At 44.0% G+C, this 21,185-nt stretch overlaps 1 protein-coding gene across 3 annotated transcripts in view; it reads left to right on the top strand.

Annotated features, from left to right (window-relative positions):
* Positions 1–3,412: 3,412 nt before the first annotated feature.
* Positions 3,413–21,185, top strand: part of LOC133343420 (CUGBP Elav-like family member 1) — a 53,184-nt gene continuing 35,411 nt past the window's right edge. The window contains exon 1 of one of the 3 annotated variants that reach the window (XM_061553006.1): positions 3,413–3,772. The gene's annotated coding sequence lies outside the window, so the exon portion shown is untranslated. The remainder of the gene's footprint in view (positions 3,773–21,185) is intronic. The other 2 variants (XM_061553025.1, XM_061553017.1) reach the window with 2 other exon arrangements.

The raw sequence follows: 21,185 nt of genomic DNA, 5'->3' as shown, positions 1-21,185 counted from the left end.
TTTCCCTTCTACGTCACTTTACCGAAAGAACCAAGAAGACGAATCCCTGCAGTCACGAAAGCTTTAAATCGAAATTTTGCGGGTGATTTATTTTGTTTACTAGCAAGCATCCCAGTAAACATGCAAACGTTGGGCCGACGTTGACATCAAGCAACGTTGACCCATCGTTGTGAGTTCACTGAGACATTTGCATGGCTAAGGCAGCAAGTCGGCCAAAATTAACCCATCGCTGCTGACCTCCCTATGAGTCATAGATCGTCCTATATCAGTGCCGGATTCTCCTAGTAGTAATATGACTTTGAACCCCCCCCGCCCACCTCCTACACATTTCCCATGAATATGCTAAATTCCTCTTGATATGCACATTATTTTGTTAAGGCGCTCTTCTTCCACCTCCAACCCAGCTTATATATAAGCTCCAAGCTTGGCAGTGTCTCATTCTTCACCTGAAGACGGCTGCTTGCGTTGTAGCCGAAACGTCGTGAGAATTATTTTATTATGTTTTATTTTATTATTTTATTACTTCCCTTCTACGTGACTTTACCGAAAGAACCAAGAAGATAGCTACATATGTTACGGGCCCCGCACTTTCAAGGGCCCCGCGATAATTGCTTTCAAGCTATTATCAATTCCGGTTCAGTGATTCTGCACTTGCTCTATTACTATAGTACTATACCGCCTTCAACTTTTATGAACGACTGGGTGTTTAAGGTGAGCAATTTGTCGTAATATCTGGCTGTATAGCATATGAAAAAAATACAATTACTTTACCAAGTAAAAAATGTGCGTTTTAATATTTACGTGTTTTTATTTATTACGGCCCCTTATAACATATCCTACAGGCCCCGCAACTCGCTTAATCCGCACTGCCCTATATGCATGTGTTTACATCAGTCACCCCTGTCAGAACCGTGACCATAAAAGGTACTGAATATGCGCGCGTGTGCGTTGCGTCCTATACAGGGATATAATCTGGAGAGTAAAGTCCATCGCGGAAGATGGAGAGATCTAATCAGCCGCTGTGCAGGTGCTCGTGTGCATGGAGAATGTGTGATCACGGTGGCAGGAGGCTAGGGGAGGCATTCATCCAGCAGTGGATTGTATCATTTCTAGATGTGAAGCTTTCGTGACTGCAAGGATTCATACTCTTAGTTCTTTCGGTAAAGTCACGTAGGTAAAAAAATGAAATTAAAATTAATTTATTGTTTTATTTTTGTTAATTTTAATTTCATTTTTTACCTACGTGACTTTACCGAAAGAACTAAGAGTATGGATTGTATCATGTCCGATGCGGATTGAGTTTACAGGACACATTGGTTAAACTCATGAGACGGAATGTAGTTACAACGCAAAACGGGACGTAACGTGACGGTTTTTTCCGGATTATAAGACGCAACATTTTGCTTTAAATAAAGTGGGGGGCTGGTTGGTTGGGGGCTAGTGGGGGGGAGGGGGTGGTCCGTAAGTGCCGTCTTATAATCCGAAGCAATACCCAAATGCCTCAAAGTTCACGTGACCCATATTTGGGCAGGAAAACATTTGACCGGATAGGAACTCCGGTGAGTCTGTCTCTCGTTCTCTCTCTCTCGTGGCCAACCCGAAATAGTCATTAGCAACGTGCTCGCCCCAGATCACTCAGCGTGTCGCGGGCAATCACGTTTTGCACGGCGGAGCAAAGAGCAAAACGCGCCTCGCTGTCCTCGAATGGCACCCTGAAGCGAGGGGGTTAAAGGCGGCGCGAGATTTTGCATTTGCTATGCCACGTTTACATTTTAACACCAAAATAATAACAAGAAAACAACAAAACGGAGAAGCAAGTCCCAGCAGCGTATGCATTGCCCCTCCGTTAGGCAATCTCCTGATTCGTTTGATTTGTTTGATTTTCTTGCTAGCTATGTAATCGCTCGTGATGAACAGCGGATTCCTCCAATAATTAAAATGAAAGTTGCTTCTGATTGTGAGCTGCAGTCCCCCAGCCCCCTCCATCTAGACCACCGCTTGTGTGTTGGAGAATAAACCCACAGCATTCACAATTTGAGTACTGAGAATAGGGTTTTCCCCGTTAATCAGGCAACAAAACAGGTTCATATTCTTAGGTTTTTTCGGTAAAGTCACGTAGGTAAAACATTAAAATTAATAAAAGTAAAATAAAATAAAAATCACGACGTTTCGGATTTTTATTTTATTTTACTTTTATTAATTTTAATGTTTTACCTACGTGACTTACCGAAAAAACCTAAGAATATGAATCCTTGCAGTCACGAAAGCTTCAAATCTAGAACAAAACAGGTGTTAAGTTGTTAAAACACCAAACCGAAACCTTTTACAAGGAATCATGTCTGCATTAACCACAATAGTTGCGGTCAGAATGCAAACAAAAAACATACTCTGATAATATATGCATTGTCTTTGAAACTGATTGGTCCACACGAGAGACAGCTTTCTTTTGAGCCTCGTCTCAAACGGTGCTCCCCGCTGAGGCTCCATCCCCTCCCCTCCCCCACCTCAGGCCCTTCCGCACAGATCACACCACGCCTCCACCCAGTTGAGGCTCCACCCATTGCCACAAAACACGCCCCCCTCCCGCTAAGGCTCCACCTCTCCCGTCTGTTAGGCACCGCCCCACAGAACACGCCATGCCCTCACCCAGCTTGAGGCTCCATTCCCTCCCCAGAAAAAAAGGGCCCTTCCCCGCTAAGGCCCCTCCCCCCCACCTCAGGCCCCGCCCACAAACCACCCCCCTCCCCCACCTCAGGCCCTTCCCAATAGACCACGCCCCTCCCCCACCCCCCTCCCCCACCTCAAGCCCCGCCCACAAACCACCCCCTCCCCCACCTCAGGCTCTTCCCAATGGACCACGCCCCTCCCCTCCACCTCAAGCCCCGCCCACAAACCACCCCCTCCCCCACCCCCCCTCCCCCACCTCAAGCCCCGCCCACAAACCACGCCACTCCCCCCACCCCCACCTCAAGCCCCGCCCACAAAACCACCCCCTCCCCACCCCCCTCCCCCACCTCAAGTCCCGCCCACAAACCACGCCACTCCCCCCACCCCCCTCTCAAGCCCCGCCCACAAACCACCCTCTCCCACACCTCAAGCCCCGCCCACAAACCACGCCACTCCCCCCACCCCCACCTCAAGCCCCGCCCACAAACCACGCCACTCCCCCCACCCCCACCTCAAGCCCCGCCCACAAACCACGCCACTCCCCCCACCTCAAGCCCCGCCCACAAACCACCCCCTCCCCCCTCCCCCACCTCAAGCCCCGCCCACAAACCACCCCCTCCCCCACCTCAAGCCCCGCCCCCCGGCGCGTTCCCGCTCTCGCGGCACGTGCGCGCGCACCCCGGCCGCCATATTGGGAGGAGAGCGCGGCCCAGCGAGTTTGCGTTGAACACCCCCGACACCTGTTGCCGCCAAAACCCCCCCACCACCACCACCACTACTAACCTCGCTCTCTCTCTCTCTCACATCACAACATCACACGCAGGTCGCCTCAGACGAATTACACGTAAATTATTGAGACGAGGGGAGGGGGGGGGGTTAAAGAGTAAAAAAAAACTCGACAAATAATTTCGCAGCAATCGAGCATCTCGTGAGGAGCTTTCGACCGATTTCGACCACGAGGGTTTTTTTTTTTCTTTCTTTTTCTTATTTTGTTGCCCTCACACGCGGTCACCACCGTTGTTGCGGCGTTTCTCGTTTCTCCGCGTCCACCCCGGTTGCTGCTGCCGGGTCTTTCCGCAACGCGCCCGGCGTTCCCCGTGCTTGGGTGAGTGTGAATTGCCCGCGCGAAGTGCGCAATTGGTTTGTGTTAATTGGGTAAACGTACCGTCTTGTAATGAATGTCGATCTTTGTTGCATGCTGCGGTGGGTGTTTTTTTTTGTTGTATACGCGATCTGTGTACCCTGAGTGTGGTGTGTGTGTGTGCGCCGATCTCGTTAGGTTTTAAGAGGCACTGGAGAGGGGTCCTTTTTTAATGGAACTGCAAGCAGATCGTTTCTGTGTCTCCGCGTTGTTCTAAAGCAACGTTAAATACTCAATCGACGTAAAGTGCCGCTCGATCATTCCGTGTACTGCGATTATAGAAGACAAATTCAACACGGCCAGTCGAGCAAAAGACTTGTGCACAACGTGGCCCCCCTCTGATCCAATGTTGGCCTCGCCACCGGGGGAGGGGTATGAAAAAACGAGCCCTCAGTTGCACTATTTCACTTACATATACCACCACCCCCAGTACCGTAATCGTCAGGCGTGTGCTAAGAAACCATTCGGCATCGTGTTGTTAAAAGTTTACACGGGTCATCTTGGCCGGACGGGAAACGCGACCTTGCCTAATGCTTGCTGCCACTGCCGCGTGTAATTTCGCAAGCGCCATGTGGAAAGCGAGCCCTGGGCACAAGTTACCATCGCCACTTCCTTATCGCGAAACTCGGCTTTGTTGGCCGCGGAAAATACGTTTACTGTAACTTCGACACATTCCCCCCACCTCCCCCCTTTGTTGCTGTGTCTAGCGACGTATTAGCTTACTACACATACTCATTGTTGATGTGTCCAGCCAAGAACTACACTTGTACACACGTGTGTTGCTGTGTCTGGCTTACGTAGTGTTGCTGTGTCAGGCCACGTATTAGCTTACTACACATACTCATTGTAGATGTGTCCAGCCAAGAACTACACTTGTACACACGTGTGTTGCTGTGTCTGGCTACGTATTCGTCACACACTCCTTGTTGCTGCCTAGAGACATTACTAACATTTCTACACAACTCCCTGTTGCAGTGACTAGCCACGTATTAGCTTACTACACATACTCATTGTTGATGTGTCCAACCAAGTTTTTAACTACACTTGTACACAGACACGTGTGTTGCTGTGTCTGGCTTACGTAGTGTTGCTGTGTCTGGCCACGTATTAGCTTACTACACATACTCATTGTTGATGTGTCCAGCCAAGAACTACACTTGTACACAGACACGTGTGTTGCTGTGTCTGGCTTACGTAGTGTTGCTGTGTCAGGCCACGTATTAGCTTACTACACATACTCATTGTTGATGTGTCCAGCCAAGTATGAACCACACTTGTACACAGACACACGTGTGTTGCTGTGTCTGGCTTACGTAGTGTTGCTGTGTCAGGCCACGTATTAGCTTACTACACATACTCATTGTTGATGTGTCCAGCCAAGTATGAACCACACTTGTACACAGACACGTGTGTTGCTGTGTCTGGCTTACGTAGTGTTGCTGTGTCTGGCCACGTATTAGCTTACTACACATACTCATTGTTGATGTGTCCAGCCAAGAACTACACTTGTACACAGACACGTGTGTTGCTGTGTCTGGCTTACGTAGTGTTGCTGTGTCAGGCCACGTATTAGCTTACTACACATACTCATTGTAGGTGTCCAGCCAAGAACTAGACTTGTACACACGTGTGTTGCTGTGTCTGGCTACGTATTCGTCACACACTCCTTGTTGCTGCCTAGAGACATTACTAACACTTCTACACAACTCCCTGTTGCAGTGACTAGCCACGTATTAGCTTACTACACATACTCATTGTTGATGTGTCCAGCCAAGTATTAACTACACTTGTACACAGACACACACGTGTGTTGCTGTGTCTGGCTACGTATTCTTCACGCACTCCTTGTTGCTGCCTAGAGACATTACTAACACTTCTACACATACTCCTTGTTGCAGTGACTAGCCACATTACGTCTACACAACTACTCCCTGTTGCTGTGTCTAGCCACGTATTACTACACTTCTACACACACACACTGTGCTTGTTGTTGTGTCCAGAGAGCTTTTCTCCACGGACTACTTACTGCTGCCCAGGTGCGTATTTACCACACTTTTACACATGTTGCTGTGTGTAGGCACGTCTTAGGCACACTTGTACACGTACTTCTTGCTGCTGTGTGTAGGCACATTAACTAAACGTTTCCACACATTGCTCCATGCTGTCGTGTAGACACACTTCCACACCTGCTCCATGCTGTTTTTTAGGCACGTGTGGACCTTTGTAACCTGTTGTATTTGAGTCTCATCCAAGGGGGGTGGTGCCTTCTTTGGTTTTCTCCCACATGTAAGCCACTCCTTTTAAAACGGGCAATTGGAACATCCCAATGCACGAACCCTCCTGAAATGGGCCATCTGCCTCGGCGAGACTTTTCTGGATAGATACATGACGTCACCTTGATGGATTTTGTGAAAATGGGCCTGTTGGATCCAATAAATATTCCCCTGGATTCCAAGACCTTCCTGAAAGGGAAAAGTCACCCGAACGTGTGCCCGGTGTCAGGAAAGTATATATTAAAATATAGGTCACTAAAACTAATCATTTTATTTTATCAGGTAAGGCCCCCACTGACCGATATTTAATATCTCTTTTTTAGAAGCACCCTGTCCATAAATGATAGCTCAACGAGAAGGGGCTTATCATGTGGATATTTATCGCAACCAAATACTCTAAACGCGCTCGCACCCACCGATTTATAAGACGGGGCACCTTAACTATTTGCTTAAATTTCAGTGGATAATATATGCACTACTATCATTCACGTTTTCTTCTTTGCTGCTGCCAACTCAAACAACATGTTCGATTGTATGAAAGCAGTTAAGTAATACGTTTCACATCCTGTATCAGTGCTGTGCCACACGGTGAAAATAACAGGCCGTGTAGAAACATAAGAGCGTTTACGACACGAGATGCAATTTTAATTTGCACGTTTACAACTTAAAAACCTTTTTTGGACCGGTCAATTTAAACTGAGTTATGCATTCCCAGAAGCCCATGGCGCGGATGGGTTGTGTAGGAATTACATAAATATTTTGTTTTATTTGGAGACGGATATGTGGATGCGTTGTTCGTTTTATTTATATTCTCCATAACGACGCTTATTATTTTGAGTGTGTAGGATTATATATTTTAGTTTGCCTCAAACTAGGACTCTATTATCGTAAAGATAGGGTGCTTCCCTATAACAGAATCAGAATATTGATTTATACTGGAGGAATCCTTTGAGCTATAAATCTATTTTTGACAGATGTCCATAAAACACCATGATTGATTCAAGCAAACCTGACTGCCGATAAGACCACGATGTCGACACCAGCTGAGAGTTTTCTTGTCTTGAATCAATGCCACTGGAATTACTACGCACCCCCAGAAATGCCGTGGGGATGATGGGTTGTGTGGAGAGACGGATAGGCGAAAGTCTTGAGACGTTGCTTATATCCGGTCTAGGTAGCTTGGCAGTCGAGCGAAACTACAAAGAAATCCGAGTTCAAATCTTGATAGGGGTTTACATAGCCATATTGTTCCTTCTAGGTTACCAAATGAGTACAGAACCACTTGGAGGGAGAGTTAACGGTGGTTGTCAAATGGATATACTCGTCCCCGTCATGGGAACGCGGAACACCGTTGTAATGTCCATTTGAGAAAGACATCCCATGATCCTCTTCTCTCTCGACCATTTTAGGAAGAAAAGCGATAGACCGACACGTGTTTTATTCTCTGTTGTTGAAAAGCCCTGGCTTTATTGCCGTTTGACGTATTAGCGAGATAACCAAAGGATTAAACAGGTCAATGCAGTGTGTAATGTTATCCGTACTGTACATTCATCACTCGGCACCGGAGCTCACGACTAATCCTCAGGCCGAGAAAGGCCCTTTTCTCTTGTCTCGTTTTGGTTCCTGCGAATAAAAAAAAATGTAGAAAAGCCACGTTCTTCCCTCATTAAAAGAACTATTCACAACCCCGTAATCCACAGTTGGATGGATGCCTCGCATCTCCATTGGCAAGTGTTTCATCATACTTCGCTGCTCTAGTCACTGTAAGTTGTTGAATGGAGGCCCAGAAACTGTTTCAGATATTACCAGCCACTGATGTTAGCCATGGCCAGGATACAAACGGCTATGGTGGCGAGATGTTTAACTACCTCGCCTGATAAACAGAAGACATTGGGTTCGATTCCGACGCCTGCTGTGTATATTTGGAGTTGGCATGTCTCGCCATGGTCGCGTGGATTTTTTTCCGGGTTCTCCGGTTTTTCTGTCTACCTTTAGAAACATCCGTTTTCGAGTATTTAGCTGCTACAAATGTTCACGATGATAAGCCACTTTGTTGAGCTATCCTTTGAGAGAGCCAGGTGGCTTAATAAAAATAGCGATATCGCTCAGTGGGCCTTTCCTGTTGAAATATAAAATAGTTTTAGCCTCACAGCACAGTACACTAACCACGGTGCCACCGCTCCAACACTTATTGTTATTATTGTCTACACATACGTAATTGACTGTGCTTAACCTTTCCTTAACTCTGCCTGAATACATTAGTGTATTGAGTGGTTTATTTGGGTACATGCAGTACAGTATGTGATTCTTTAGCGCATCCTCGTGTGTATATGTTTGATTTTGTAAACTGATAATCGTTTATAGCTCTAATTATAACACTATGGCATGTTGCCTACATTGTACGGTGTGTTGTTAAAAGGCACCACAGCATATCGTGTTGCTGGGAGTGTCGGTTGTACTGCAATTGGCTAATGGGGAAACCGGTCCATATGCGCTTCAACTTCTGTGGGGGTGCTGCCAACGTTGTTGATATCACTGTTGGAGTGTGTGAAGCCAGCAGCATTACCTTCTAAGAGTAACCTCAATAATTCAAGTGGTACCGCAATAACCTGAAACTCGGGAGACATCGTCTGGCGGTGACGATGGATTGTTGCTTCCACGTTTTCAGAAACGTTTATCCCAAATGTTAAATAATCTACATCGAGACATTAATTCGTAGTTGTGGTTTTATTATAATATGCCGCCCGTGAACTTTGACTAGCTACAAACCTAGACATTCAATGTTGGTCATTATGGAAATGGTATTACAATAGTTTAGAATCAGAAAATGTATTTAAATGTATTTAAAATGTATTTATCCTGGAGGAATCCGATAATCTATAAAGCGGGTAAGAACGTTACAACAACAAACAATACAAAAACATGATAGTGCAAAGTACAATAAAGGTCAACAAATCGCCCAAGTACAACGAAAACATCCCCATCCTACCAGGCAAAGCCTACTGAGGTATTAACTTATATTTCACAAGCAACCTGGCCACAAATGATAGCTCAACAAAGTGGCCCATCATTTGGACATTTATAGAACAAGTTATCTAAATAATCTGAATGCATGTTTTTAAATGTGGAGGACAAAAACCGTCGGAGTCGGAGAAAAATCCACGCGACCACGGGGAGAGCATGCAAACTCCAAATATACAGGCGTCAGAGATAGGTATGAATATAATCTGGTATTAAATCACTGCTTACTAACAGTGTAGACAATACCGTAGGTGTAACGGGTTTACAATGCGCGGAAATAACTTGACTTATACAAGTACAACTGTATGCGTGTAAGTGGCATAACCTGACCATGAATCATATACTAACACGTGCAGACAATTTTTGTTACTCAAAATGCATTCCCTGCACGCTAAATGCCTTTGAATGCAATACATATGTATACATATCCTTAATGTCTATTTTTACAAACAACTTGTTATAGATTTAAAGCTTTCGTGACTGCAGGGATTCATCTTCTTGGTTCTTTCGGTAAAGTCACGTAGAAAGGAAGTACTTCCCTTCTACGTGACTTTATCGAAAGAACCAAGAAGATTAACTTTTTATAGTTTTTAAAGGCCCCTTATTACAATCAGAAGTAAATTGGGAAAACCCAAATAATGGGTCGCACGCTAAAACTTTTGAGAGTTTGCGACGGAGCCAATCCACCCCACACTCGCTTCAGAACCAATTTGGCAGTAACCCTTCCAGGCTTGTGTGCCCACAATGTACTGCTCCTCGCCGTTTGCCATGGATGCGTGCAGGGGAACATATTTTATTTAAGCGTAGCATATGTTTACGTGGCTAAAAGAGCCCATGGGTTTGACGCAATGGAAAATGTATTTTTACATACATAGTTCAACCACCGCCGCTGTCGACTATCATTTTCTTACCAGAGGTTCCATAATACTACAGTGTAGTGCCATTGTAATAGATATGCATATTAACAATGAAGCATTAAAAAAATAGGCTTGATTCAAAACCTAGGATGAGAAGCATTCCAGTAGGTGAGTGCATTGCTCACGATTTCCTCCTATCGTGGATTTCAGTACAGTCACGCATGTATGATGCCAGTTTTACTGTGGTTAAAATAAGCTATGCTGCTGTGTTAAAAAAAAAATCAGCCCTTTGTCAATTCACCGTTGGATTAAGGTCTCCCCCATGACTCTCCTGCCGTATCATAGTATGGTTAAGTGTGCCACCTCGATAGGGCCTGTACAGTAATGCTAGTTAGTGGTGGTGAAGGCTCCATGTGATTCGTCTATGACCAAATTAATAACTGTTCGGAATGCACCTCAGTCTTTTTACATTTTTGAAGTCGTGCAGGGGTTCAGCCTTGATATATCTTTGGTAACCAGCATACACAAATAGATTTTATAGGCCTCGGCTTTGTGGTGAGGAGCAGTGTAATATCCTTTTGGTACTCCGTACTATGCTTCCCACCTTAAACCTATACAGACCAGTGTGGTGAAGTATGGTCATTTAAACCTACAATGCGTTGAGGCCCTCATTCAGCAGTGTATTGACTGTACATTTACATACAATAATGCTACCTCATTAGGGATGTTTGATTATTTACAGAATTTTTATGTTTTGCTGCCAACTCGGAAGGAAGTTGCAAAAGCTTAAATTTGCATAAGCTCTATAGAATTAAGATGGCGAGTTAGCAGTTTAATTTCTTAACGAGAAAACATGCTCGCTTTGTCTGGTATGTTTATTGGACCAAAAATTCTGCTTTATTTAAATTCTGATGTGCTTTTGATTAATTTCATCAAACGGAAACCCTTTTTGTGGATAACCAAATTTTCAGTGATCAGATCTTTGGTCTTAGAAACATGCAAAATGATGATGGGCAGTGGCGCTGGGTAAGAGGGGTGTTGTGGAGATTTTCTATCGCACGTGTGCTAATTTTGTATTCACAAAACGTGTATCATGGCTGTTTTCCACAGCCGGTAGCAACTGTGCTTGTTCAGTTTGGGACACCAAGCTTAGTTTGCTCACCAAGCCTGCATTGGTTCCCATGGCAGCCTGGCCCCCTGATTTCTGGATCTGTTCAGGCATAAACAGCAGCAGCTAAACTGTGTAGCCTTGAGGCAGAAGCGTCCGTAGAAACACACCAGTCCATGCGGTGGCGATTGGGATCCAAGTGTTGCCTTCACTGAGCTCAGCCAGGCACCACAGTGGTGAGATGTTAATTACCTCACCAGGTATAGAGGAGGTCGTGGGTTCGATCCTGATCTCTGACGCCTGTATTTTCAGAGTTTGCATGTTTTTCCCCGTAGTCATGTGGCTTTTTCTCCGGGTCCTCATGTTTTTCCGTCCACATTTAAAAACATACGTTTAGAATACTTGGCTGTTATACATTTCCACATGATAAGCCACTTTGTTGAGCTATCATTTATGGCCAGGTCGCTTCTAATAAAAAGAGCTATATGGGCCTTACCTCCTAAAATATATTTTTTAATAGTTTAGTTTAATACGTTTTACGGGGGAAACCATATGGGTTCATCTGTCCGCTACACAGCTTTAGCAGCGTGTGTTCCAGGGTAGCAGCGGGGTTCTATTCACACCAGGGGTCGGCAAGAAAACATAACAAGAGGAGCCATTTTTTAGTTTATAATTCGGCCAACAGCTCAACGTTTCAAGAGCCGCAATGCAACGCGAACGCGAGACGGTGGTCATGAATGATTAGCGTCGTGAAGCAAAATAGCGTCACCAATCACTCCGGAGCCGCAGGTTGCCTGACCCCCTCCCCCAACCACCCCGATCCATACGATGTTGGCCAAGGAGTTGTTAGTTGCCGAATCGTCGCGCCAAAGAAGTCGTCGCACTTAGTCGACAATGTCCAATGCTGTGTACAGCCGGCCCCCCCTAGTTTTTGTTTGGCGCGACGTGCTTTTAGCATCGCACACGCAGGTGGTGGATCCTTCGGTTGTGGCAAAAGTGATGGCTAATTTCTTGTTGATGCTCTGCACGGTTCGGATTGCAGATGTGCAAAGTTGTATTTGCGTGTGCCGTGAATGGAGGGGGCTTGCATGAATTAATGTTGCTCAACGGCTATATAGGCTTTGCATACTCAAAATAGCTGTGCATATTATTGTCGGGATGCAGAGGACCATGCGAATGGTGTTAGGATCTGGAAACATTACCGGGTTGCACTCGAGTGCCTAACATGTGGTAGCATCGTACGTTGCTTTGAACCTTTCCATTTCTGCTGTACCTGTTCCTTGAGTTGGCTCTCACAGTTGCACCAATTTTCATAACTTAACCACAGCATGGGGCAGCAATAGCCCGATTTTTGTCTCCGCCCCCTTTTACATCATTTCATGAATGCGTCGTCGCTTTATTATTAACACCGCTACCTGATCTGCATCGCCTCAAACCCACACTGACAGCATCGTCCGTCCTTTCTCGTTATCCATCGCCTATCCACCTACCATGGACACGAACTTCTTTGCATCGCGCATAGAGAAATCTACTATACTGTAGAGTACAATATATTATGTACGTACAGTATTTTGGTGATTGTTTCTAGTGCACTGTCTTATTGTACCCTGTATAATTTGTCCATTTTTACTGCTGTACACTAGTGTTGAGTACAGTATCTTTTGTAATTTAATATCATGTACTGTTGTGGGTATGCCTAGGATGAATATGCACACATGAACAGAGCTTCACCATACCCTCCGCTGTATTTGTTTATAGCGCGCGTGGAAAAATTGCTTTGATTTAACGTCGTTTGGATATCCGTCATCGCTTTTTTCAGGAACGCATCTCCTGCGTAAACTGGGGCATTAATGTTATTGGAATTATGTTTAAATGCCGTCACGTTTTTGAACATGCTCTGAGGTTTAGGGCACATGTTTTTCGCTTAAAGTTTACATTCAAATAACATTTCTATAATTTTTTTATTGTTACATTGCATTAAATGCATTGTGGAATTCAGACTGTTGAACTAGCCCAAGGCACTTGGCTTGTATGTATGCTGAACTACTTTTGCACTGTACGTAGCCAACCGTGCTAATCAGAGGTGTGGGTGAGAGTGATTTGGAGATGAACAAACATTTTTAAGAATGGACGTCAAATGTACTTCGTGGGACACTTCAGCCAACTTTGGAAGTTGGCAGACTGCATATTTTGTCATCCTTAGGAATGTTTTCCATGAATAGCATTTGTAGATTGACCATCGCAACGTGCCTGTATTTATCTGTGGGCCACACATGAGTGATCCCATGTTTAAGTGGTAAAAAATGCCTGGAGGGAGCGGTAGTGTAGCGGTGAGCGCACTGCGCTACAAACCCGGCGACCCGAGTTCGATTCCCGCTCATTACCAACACCAGCGATGATTATCTGAATTCGTCCTGGGCCTCCCCTAGGTCGACTCAAATGAGTATCTGGTGCGGTATGTAAACATCACCGCTGAGGAGACAAAGGTGACCCGGCATGGTGCTGACCACCCACCCCCTCGTGTGCCGTGCCGGCCTTCATAGGTGCTCGCTAACAGCACTTGCCCCTACAGTCTGTTCAGGCCATACGGGGGTTTTGTCTTTGTTGACATACCTAACTAGGTCAAAATTGTGTAGCCGTGTTCTCTCCTTTCTTGCCCACAAATCTAGTGTCCAATCCCAGTAGGCAACATCTTCCACCAGCCAGTGTGGTAAACAATATATACATATTTTATGCTTTAGAAATGTTCATGTTAGTAAAGGGTTTGTTGGGTATATCTTATGTGAATTGTGTATTCATGTGTGTCTTTATTGTTTTCCGTGATGTTAATACATTTAACAAGACCATTTGGCCGAGTTATGTTCGTGACAATCCTGAAACCATTTAATTGTGACTGACCCTGTGACATTTACAACTAGTTCTGGGATAGTCCCGTGTGAAATGTGCTGGCACTTACGGGCGTGATCTCCTCCACCATGGGTACTACTCGGCGTGCCACGACAGACCCATTTTTATTTTCGATTGTTTCCTCAATTTCAGGCTGATTGTTCTGCTTCATGTCGTAAGATAAAAATAGGTTGAGGAAATCTCGCAAAAGGCCCGCATCTCTCCATGAAGGAACGGTCCAAAAGGAGATATTGTAAAACAGGCTTGGGTTATCTTCAAGTTACTCGAAGTCTAGTGTTCTTCATTGGAAGGTCCATGGACCACCGGCGGCCCCTGCTGCCGTTCAGTGCGGCCTATGACATGTGGCACCTCGACAATACACAAATGTGAAGCTCCCCTTGCAGGTGGTGTGATGGCCCTCATGCTGATGTCGTATCTAGATTTGAAGCTTTCGTGACTGCAAGGATTAATATTCTTAGGTTTTTTCGGTAAAGTCACGTAGGTAAAAAATAAAAATTAATAAAAGTAAAATAAAATAAAAAATAAAAATCACGACGTTTCGGAGGCAACACAAGCTTCCACCTGAAGACAGAAGCTTGTGTTGCCTCCGAAACGCGATTTTTATTTTTTTAATTTTACTTTCATTAATTAACATTTTTTACCTACGTGACTTTACCGAAAAAACCTAAGAATATGATGTCAAATCGGCGAAAATGGGGCCCCCCTCTGAAGACGAGCAAAGAACACTGCTCTAGTCTAACCTGGTGCCAGTAGTATGACTAGGCAATATAAATTGATGCAGGCGGTATGGGAGCTCTCTCACACTGATGCCTTATCGGCGAAAGTGGCCCTCCTCTGAAAATTAGTAAACAACAATGCACGAAATCTTGACTTAACTTTCGTGACTACAGGAATTCGTATTCTTGGGTCTTACGGTAAAGTCACATAGATCGGTTCAAAGAAAATAACAAAAAACTACGACGTTTCGATCGCGGCACAAGCGGTCGTCTTCAGGGAAAGGGGGGTTAAGCTTCCAAGACAAACTGTTTAACCCCCCTTTTCCTGAAGACGACCCCTTGTGTTGCGATCGAAACGTCGTAGTTTTCTTGTTATTTTTGTTATTTTCTTTGAACCTATCTACATGACTTTACCGAAAGACCCAAGAATAACAATGCTCTAGTCTAACCTGGCGTCGGTACTATGACTAGGCAATATAAATTAATGCAGCTATTATTGACTTTAAAATGTTGTCCTCGTATAATAAACATGCAGCGCTGTACTGTATATAAAGCAAAATGCTAAAACAACCCATTTTCCATCTGTACTGACTCTTGCATAGAGTTTTATTTTATTTTACGACTATAAATACATTTAAATTAGATTGAGTATTGCAAGATATTACATTGTTAAAATATTACAAATGAGTATTGTTTCATGTATTTATTGAATTAGCCTTGAAAAAAATGAATGTATTGGCTACTTAACTAAAATAACATTATGCTCTTCTTTCACGCGATGGTCACGGTGACTGCTGCAAGAGGTCCACGTTGAATGTCGAACCAGAGTCGTCAATGTGTAAAAGAGATACGAAATCTACAGCAATGAATAGAATTTCTAAATTCATTTAAAACTACAATTTAGAATGTGGAACACAATTCACAAGCTCCTGCAGCAATGATTCTTATTGGACCTAACATTGCCCCAAGTCCTACTGTGTTGTCAACCACTCGTAATTTTCTGTATGGCTCCAGGCTGTACAAAGCCCTTTCTTTGGGCTGTGTGTTAGCCTATAGGCAAGTGTATTTAGCATCCCTGGCTTGAAGTCCCTTAAGAAATTGATCTCACTGGCCTTGAACTATACAGTTGAGAATAGTCTGACCATTTTCTGACAGTAAAAAGAAACCCAATGCTTGATGCAGATGTTAATTTAAATAAACTTGTCGATTAGGAAGTTTAAGTGTTTCATGAAATCGAAGTGAAGTGGTTATAAAGCCGCAATACGTTACTGTCACGTGTTGCCTCGGGCCATATATGATCTTTGAGCTGTCCATTACTATATGGTTATGGCTGGAGAAGTGAGTTTTGTCTTTGGCCTTGACCACTCATTTTCATGTTTAAGAACATAATGTTGTATATTAGTTCTTCATTCTAAGCAATTTATTGATGAGTGTTTGTGGGTGGTAACAGCTTAACCTGGTAGGTTGACATTGAGTTAATTATGGAGCTTTTGATGTTTAGCGCTGTTTTAAAATAGTTTCGTTTATATGTCTAACTTATTTCACACTAAGTAGCCCAACATGCTAATCGGAGGTGCGTAAATGCATGCTTATGTACACATTTTATTTTGTTGATATTTTACATGCATGGCCACATTCATTAACCTGATTAGGTAAGATTTAAAATGTGAAAACTAAAGTGATATAGTGAAAATAACGCAACATTTGCATATTCCACCTTTTAAATTGGCATTGTTTAGGTAATAGCGTTGGATTAATGTTGCTTGTACAATCGTGTCCTCAAATTAAACCTGAGTACAAAAAGAGAATTCCAAACCTCTCGGTGTAAGGCGATATCATGAAGATTAGTCACCCAAGTGTGAAAGTGATATGGTCTCTTGTGCATTGCTGCACGAGCTTGTGCACGTGGTCCAAAAATACTTGGGGCTTTTCACTTTGCTTAATGGTTTGGTTATTGACATGTGCTCATTATATTTTGTTATGCGTATACGCTTGATATCTTTTGTTTCATTAGCATATGCGATGAAAGCAAAGGGTAAGTTTGGCCAAACATTTGTCCAATGCTTTGCCAGGCTTAAATGGCCTTCTGATATGAGTTTCAGCTCAAGTTATCTGAAATAATTCGTCCTCCAAGAGGCTTGCAATACACTGCTTATAATTGGACATACGTAATGATGTGTTTTATGAGGCTACTCTTAATTTGGAAAGTTTTCATTCAACCAACCCCTGACCCGAAATCTGTCAGTGACTGGATGCAAGCATTGCATGCCATCATTGTTTTATCCCTTGTACCTCCATGCATACATTTTGCCTGGGACCTTGCACGGGTAGACAACAGCCCACAATCATCGCAAAGCAAAGCAATATATTTTAGAGCCGTTTGAATCTCTCTTGCACGCTTTTATATATCAGCCAGTTCGAAGTGTTGCATGCGCAGGTGGGTAGGTGATGCAATGTCACGTGTCAATTCAGCTCTGCTGTATTTTGCATCGTCCAAAGCGACTTGCGTGTTTTATATTCTGAAGTTTAAGGGCTCTGATGGTTAGAAGATGTTAACTATCTTGCGTGGTATGCAGGAGGTCGCAGGTTCAATCCCGACCCTGTTGTATATTTGGAGTTTTCGTTTCTCTATCCCAGTGGTCGTGTAGATTTTATGTCAGGTTTTCCCCTCCACATTTAGAAACATGCGTTCAGAGTATTTGGCTGTTTCCACACGTGATGAGCCACTTGGTTGAGCTGTCATTTGTAATAGCCAGGCCGCTTCTGAAACATACCGATATAGCTCGGTGGGCATTACCTGGTAAAATGTAAATAGATTATAGTTTACTTTTTCGACTACCTGTAGCCTAAGTCATGACAGGAGTTTGTAAGTGGGTGCTTAATACGTTTTATTTGCATGTGTTAATACATGAGCTCGAGTAACTTTCGCACCTAATTTATACGTGAATGCGCATTGTGTTATTGGTTTAACAGATCTGATAGTATCTTCAGTTCCTCGTGCAATATTTGGTGCATTATTTGAGGCAAAATAAATGGCATAGGCCACATGTTTCCACGTTGTTCTGTGCAAGAGCAGTTTTTTCATCATAGAGAATGAACGCTAAAATGTAATATGCATTAAAGTAAATATTTTTTAATGCAAAATAGTAAAACTATAATTTGTTTCCCTATCCGAAATATGTATTATATACCATCAGAGCTTGTTATTACGCAATTCTAAAGGTGGCTTGTTTGTCTTTGTGATACAATTTTCGTGTTGACTTCACATATTAAGCAGAAACGAAGTTAAACATTTTAAAACACCTGCCACCAATTAAATTGGAGACGTCTAATTGTAACAGTCCGTTTCAAAGAGTTTTTTAAGTATATGCCAGAAAGGCATTTGGAGAAATGTAAACACATGAATGTGTGCACAATAAGAATATTTGCACAGTATGGGGTAAATGGAATGGTGTTGCAGTGGTGCAGCAGTTTGTGCATTTGAACTACGAACCTAGCGACCCGAGTTGGATTCCGCAGTGGTTTGTGCAGGTTACAGCCACGTGCAAAATATGAATGTCATTTTATACAATTCTGTTATTTAAGCGTGTTTATGCTAAATGCTACACAAAATATTATTATGTTTGTTTCTATAAGTGGGCATTACTCTTCCAGTAGGGGATGATGTTGGCATTAATAATTCGGGATTCATTTGTTCAAATTTGGAGCAATTCGTGATGCTGCAACGGATAACGTCACAGCAGCTTGAATTTGCAACTGATGCACATGGCATGTATTTTATAGTTAATATGCCCAAAATTAAAAAAATCCATTTTTTATTTTACCAGGTAAGGACCACTAGCTATATAGCTTTTTTTTACAGAAGCGCCCTGGCTATCACAAATGATAGCTCAACAAAGTGGCTTATCACGTGGAAATTTTTCGCAGCAAAATACTCTACATATTTCAGATAATAGAAAATGTCGTATAATTGAGTCCCTGTTGCGGCATACTGGTCGGTGACCTGTCATAGCTTGAGCTGAGCAGTTCAAACCAGTCACTCTAAACCTTATGTTGTGAGTGCTCATAACAACATGTTATTACATTCCATCAGAGTTGTTCCACACTTCTTGCCTTTGCAACCACGATGCTGTATCATTTGTGAAATATGCCTGTTCCCAAGTGCATTTTGTCGTGTGCCGTCATATATTTCTTGCAGCTGCATTGTATATTTTCAACACACGTCTGCTTCACCTATATGCAACTTGAAAGCGCTTGCGACTGCATAGAATGTTACGTGACATCCCTCGCCGTATTTGCATGCAACTCGCCCTGTGACAAACCAAGCAGTACAGTAAAAATTGTTGCGTACAGCCATAAATATCTGTAACCCTGTGCAACAGCCAGTCACATCTCCAAGCGAACTACAACAACGGTGTTTATTCGACTCCCTTCGCCAGAGGTCGCAAACGGGTTTTGATTCCTTACCCATACCCGTACCCGGCCGCACCAGGGTCGCAAACGGGTACCCGTACCCGGCCGTACCCTACCCGTACCCGGCTGGGTACGGGTATCGGGTACCTGATTGCGACCTCTGGGATGAAGCCATGTTGCAGGCGCGGGTGGGTTGATTCTAGGAACTTGAATTGTGAGAAGAGACAAGACGTTGGGAAATGAGTGACAAACGGTGACTCACCAGTGACTCACGGCCTACCTGTACCCGGCCGCACCAGGGTCGCATACGGGTACCCGTACCCAGCCGGGTACGGGTAGCCGTTTACGGGTAGCTGGGTATCGGGTACCCGGTTGCGACCTCTGCCCTTCGCCCCATGTAAGAAATTTGTTAAGTTTTATGCGGTGTTGCGAGTGCTCATATATTTATTTTCTTTCACATTACAAATGTGTATTTTAAAAAAGTTTTCGTATAATGAAATACTCTTGTCAACTCACCGTACCATTTCAAGGGACACGAAACCAAACCCTAGCTGCAAAAAAAGCACAACCCACTTGTATCAGCATATGCATGCATGTATGTATGTTGAACTTCTTTGGCACCATACGTAGCCAACTGTGCCAAGCGGAGGTGTAAATTTTCGTGTATAATCTGACTTCAAGATGTCGGCAGGTAACTGTTTTTTATGGTTTAGCATGCGCTGTTTAAAAAAAATAATAATACCCGAGTGTGTGGGCAGGGACTTTATACTGCTTTTTTTCATGGATGAGCATGTAATTAAAATTCTGCGTACAACAGATCTCCTGCTCAATGAGTAGCGCTGCAGTTGCTTAAGCACGTTGTTGAATTGTGTGGTTTAGAATTACTTTCTTTACCTTATCTATATATATAAAAAGGGACTTTTGTATTTTTTTTGGGGGGGGGGGGCACGCAATAATGGATATATTTTGCACAGCAAGTGAGCTGTGACGTCACATCTATGATGTCGCCCGCATGCGGAAGCGTTACGCAGTGTGCCTGTTGATGTCACGCACCCCCCCCAACCCTCAGTGGGGGGAACGGTAGTGTAGTGGTTAGCGCGCTGTGCTACAAACCCGGTGACCCGAGTTCGATTCCCGCTCACGGCCACCACCAGTGACGATTATTTGAACCGGTCCTAGGCCTCCCCTAGGTCGACTCAGCCTCAAACGAGTAACTGGTGTGGTGTGTTAACATCGCCACTGTGGAGACAAAGGCTGCCGGGCGTGGTGTTATAAAGAGCGCTGACAATTTCCAACAAAGGAAGTGTTTTATGCTTCACTTTTTTGGTCAGTACACCGGAGCATACTAAGTACACTGCCCTCTGGCACATATATGGATTGAACTATATTTTTAAATATCAGGTTGTCAACCGATAAGCATTATCAACAACCTCATAGAGGTCAGCGGATTGTGAAGAATGCCCATAATGAAATTAAACCCATCGAAGTGTGACAGTTCAATCAAAACCACAAGCTATGAACACGCACGTATCAAAATATAATTTGTGCATTTTCAGTTGTGCCGTGGAAAGTGGCTCGATAGTGTATGGATTGAAGCCCTGTACTGTATTTCGTGGGCATGTAACAAGTCGTCTGTTCTCATGGACCATTCTCACGTACGTGTAAGCTTAGGAATCGATTTTCATCAAGTCGATGAATTGTTACTTGCCAATGAGTGTGTAGCACAGTCGGCGGTTGTATCGCTGAAAAATGTCTGACGGTCTCCGGGATTGTAGAAGTAAATCGTAATAAATGGCTCCCCACAGAACACTTTCCTATAGACACCAGCAGCCGTTATCTGTCCACTGCTGGACCGAAGACGCTGTCACGGTCCTACGATGCATTGGTCCTTCGAGCATGTGCATGTGAGCTGATTGTATGTGTGTAGGTGTGTGAGATTGAGTTGTGGGGAGCGGTAGTGCAGCGGTTAGCACCCTGCGCTAACCCCCCCCCCGCTCACGGCCATCACCGGTGACGGTTATCTGAACCGGTGATTGGTCTCCCCTAGGTTTACTCGGCCTCAAATGAATACCTTGTGCGGTG

Source organism: Lethenteron reissneri, chromosome 2, assembly GCF_015708825.2.
Source record: "Lethenteron reissneri isolate LAM-NWPU_2019-01 chromosome 2, ASM1570882v1, whole genome shotgun sequence".
Lineage (NCBI taxonomy): Eukaryota > Metazoa > Chordata > Hyperoartia > Petromyzontiformes > Petromyzontidae > Lethenteron > Lethenteron reissneri.
This window is presented reverse-complemented; position numbering and strand designations above follow the sequence as displayed.